We start from the raw sequence: 4,424 nt of genomic DNA, 5'->3' as shown, positions 1-4,424 counted from the left end.
CAGGGCACCAATGTCCATAGTTATTAGGGCAGCACTGGTATTTTTAGTGTTCCAGAGCCAATGAAATGTTTCAGCAATATCAGCATTTGTTAAGTATCTAACTAAGGATTGTTTTGGGTCTTGTTGAAAAGAAATCATATCTACAATCGTAACAGGAGTAGTAAGTTGAGTGGGTAATACAGTTTGGTACACAAGCACTTTAGGATATACACCAGCACTGGAGTGTGGTACACAAGCACTTTAGGATATACACCAGCACTGCAGTGTGGTAACGCAAGCACTATAGGATATACACCAGCGCTGCAGTGTGGTACACAAGCACTTTAGTATATACACCAGTGCTGGAGTGTGGTACACAAGCACTTTAGGATATACACCAGCGCTGCAGTGTGGTACACAAGCACTTTAGTATATACACCAGTGCTGGAGTGTGGTACACAAGCACTTTAGTATATACACCAGTGCTGGAGTGTGGTACACAAGCACTTTAGGATATACACCAGCACTGCAATGTGATACACAAGCACTTTAGGATATCCACCAGCGCTGGAGTGTGGTACACAAGCACTTTAGTATATACACCAGTGCTGGAGTGTGGTACACAAGCACTTTAGGATATACACCAGCACTGCAATGTGATACACAAGCACTTTAGGATATACACCAGCACTGCAGTGTGGTAACACAAGCACTATAGGATATACACCAGCGCTGCAGTGTGGTACACAAGCACTTTAGTATATACACCAGTGCTGGAGTGTGGTACACAAGCACTTTAGGATATACACCAGCACTGCAATGTGATACACAAGCACTTTAGGATATCCACCAGCGCTGGAGTGTGGTACACAAGCACTTTAGGATATACACCAGCGCTGCAGTGTGGTCCACAAGCACTTTAGGATATACACCAGTGCTGGAGTGTGGTACACAAGCACTTTAGGATATACACCAGCGCTGCAGTGTGGTACACAAGCACTTTAGGATATACACCAGCGCTGGAGTGTGGTACACAAGCACTTTAGGATATACACCAGCGCTGCAGTGTGGTCCACAAGCACTTTAGGATATACACCAGCGCTGGAGTGTGGTACACAAGCACTTTAGGATATACACCAGCGCTGGAGTGTGGTACACAAGCACTTTAGGATATACACCAGCGCTGCAGTGTGGTACACAAGCACTTTAGTATATACACCAGTGCTGGAGTGTGGTACACAAGCACTTTAGGATATACACCAGCACTGCAATGTGATACACAAGCACTTTAGGATATCCACCAGCGCTGGAGTGTGGTACACAAGCACTTTAGGATATACACCAGCGCTGCAGTGTGGTCCACAAGCACTTTAGGATATACACCAGCGCTGGAGTGTGGTACACAAGCACTTTAGGATATACACCAGCGCTGCAGTGTGGTACACAAGCACTTTAGGATATACACCAGCGCTGGAGTGTGGTACACAAGCACTTTAGGATATACACCAGCGCTGCAGTGTGGTCCACAAGCACTTTAGGATATACACCAGCGCTGGAGTGTGGTACACAAGCACTTTAGGATATACACCAGCGCTGGAGTGTGGTACACAAGCACTTTAGGATATACACCAGCGCTGCAGTGTGGTCCACAAGCACTTTAGGATATACACCAGCGCTGGAGTGTGGTACACAAGCACTTTAGGATATACACCAGCGCTGCAGTGTGGTCCACAAGCACTTTAGGATATACACCAGCGCTGGAGTGTGGTACACAAGCACTTTAGGATATACACCAGCGCTGGAGTGTGGTACACAAGCACTTTAGGATATACACCAGACTTTAGTGTATACACCAGCACTGCAGTGTGGTACACAAGCACTTTAACAACACCATATAAATACTATTCAATTGAATTCCCTATACATACTGCATCTTTTTCTGTTTTTTTCCATAGTCTTATTTAATTTCTATTTCAAACTACTGTCTGAGCAATGAGTAAAAATGAAAAAATCCAGTAAACAGAAACATTTACAGTCCATAGCCGCACCTAAAGTTGCTGAGTACACACATTCCAAAAGCAGACAGAGGGTGGAGCTGGTGGTGAGGCTTGATAGGGTGGGGGAGGAGGAGAACTCAATTCAGCATTGTACTAAACCAAATTATTTCAAGTGTTGTGGTCTCAACATTCAACTGGCTGGGGGTATCTTTATTTCAATGATCTTTCTCTCTGTTGCACCAGGATTTCCTGGCTCCTATCTGTTTCAATCATTTGTCTCAATGTTGCAGTTAGGCTGTATTTACCCTAAGCCTGATGCTGTAGTTTGGGTTTTGACCAGGCAAAGCCCTGGTTAAAGTGATTGGATCCTGCTTGGCTGAAACTTTAACTGCCCTATTCAGCATGCTCTGCACAGGCCTGAATACATGCAGGGGTCAAGATAGACATTTATATTTCTAATGAGTGGCATGGGGAGACTCTCTGGTCTCCAAACATTTAAAGTAAGGGTGGGCAGATGTACACAGTGTCCATAGGTTCAATACTCCTGGTCAACCCCAAGAGATATAAACCTCTTGCTTTACTCCGCACTTGACCAGACCTGGGGACGGGATTTTACGGGCCCCACCCGCTCCCCAGAGAATCACGACGGGTGGTGGGGAGGGCAGCGTGGTGGATGGCCCGTCGCCTCTCCATTGCCCAGCAATCTTCCCAAGGCCGACGGCGGCCTTCCCGCCCAGAGGCAAATTGAGGCCCTTAAGTGGCTTATTAATGGCCAATTGAGGGCCTATTCCCACTGCCGCTGAGATCTTATGAGCAGTGGGGTCTCTGCCATTTGGGGAAGATACTTGTAAAATAAAGTGCATTCCTTGTGGGCTTGGGGGGCAGGTTCGGTCCCTCCTTCATGAGCAATTTGTGGCCCATGGAGGACCCCCACCAGGAACAACTTTAAACCCCGGGAACTCCCTCCCGCTGGACTGGATGATGACCCCCCCCTACTCCCCTCACCTACCTCTGTTCCAGGGTTTCCACTGCTGGGCCTGGGGTCCGAGGCCTCTGTTGTACTGGCAGTGGGCACTGCTCCCAGTGGCACTGACGTTACTGCTGAACTGCCGACCCTGTGATTGACTGGATGCTCTTGGAGGTGGGAAGACAGCCTCCTAAAACCTTTGACGTAAAAAGACCGGAGGATCGTGTTGGGAGTGTGGGGCGGGGTGGGGGGGTAGGGGGGATGGGGAGGGGAGGGTGGTTGTGGGAAATGTCAGAGGTGGGGCTCCCCCCACCTTTCAGCCCAGCGCCGAGAGCCTCGCCTCCAGCATAAAATCCAGCCCCCAGGTTCTGGATTTACATTGCTGGTTTAGCTTTGGTGCAATTTTGAAATCGCTTTGCACTGGTGCTAAGTTTGCAGCGTATATACACTCTTAATGTAGTTCTCTAGCTCACCGCATGACTCCTCTGCCCCCTGCCCCCTGCCCTGCCTCACCCCATAACTCTTCCCCTGGCTGTTCCACTTTTTCCTAGTGTTAGTGAACTTCATTTTGAGGTCCTAGTGGTTTTGTAGCTAAAGCAACTGTTTGAATGAATTCAAGTTCAATCTTTTACTGTAAATTTTGCTAAATCATTTGGAAATAATGTGTCTAAAAAACAAAAATCAGAAAAATATTGAAAAAGGGTCATGACTGGCTCTTGTCAATGATAAAAACTGTTCACGACAGGGACGGTTCAGCCACAATATGGACAGATGGTAGCTGTTCCAGTATCTATTCTCCTGAGTAGTGAGGGGCGGGGGGAAGAGTTATACCTAAAATATATTTCACAGATATTAATCAACCCGTTATGTATTTTCTGTTTTATTTCATGTTTCCAAATTTTTTCTTCTTTACTCTAAATGTAGCTTTCAAAATAAGGGCAGTTGCTGCCAGTAGATCTGCAAATATGGCTTTCTGCAGATTCCTGAGGCTGAATATTAAAAGGAGCATTGGATAGAATCTGATGGAACCACAGAGTATTGTGTAATCTATTGTTTTCAAAATACTTTGGTGTCAATTAATAGAACTTGCTTGAGCTGTACACAAAACTATTCACCTCGTGTATTTACACTGATTGGACAGCAGCCCTGGATAAAATTGCATAGAACCATAGAGTATTCTGTAATCTATCCATTTTATTGAAGTTCAGCCATATCAAATGATAGAACCTGTCAGCAAGTGCAAGCTGGTGTACTTCCACAGAATGAATAGTACAGCTCAGATACAAAGAAAGGAAACTACTTCCATCTTTCAGAACAGCACTGGTGCGAGGCTAAAATTTCATGAGAATGAGCTTAACATAAAAGTTGCATAATTTGTGTTTGGCTATTTTTGTGCACTTTCCTAGTGTCAAACATTGGTGATGTTTAATTTTCAAAAAGCAAAAAAGAACACACAAAAATCCTCATTTTTTATAGCTTTA

This window comes from Heterodontus francisci, chromosome 12, assembly GCF_036365525.1.
Source record: "Heterodontus francisci isolate sHetFra1 chromosome 12, sHetFra1.hap1, whole genome shotgun sequence".
In the NCBI taxonomy this organism is placed as follows: domain Eukaryota; kingdom Metazoa; phylum Chordata; class Chondrichthyes; order Heterodontiformes; family Heterodontidae; genus Heterodontus; species Heterodontus francisci.
The sequence above is the reverse complement of the archived record's forward strand: the minus strand, read 5'-3'. Positions refer to the sequence as shown.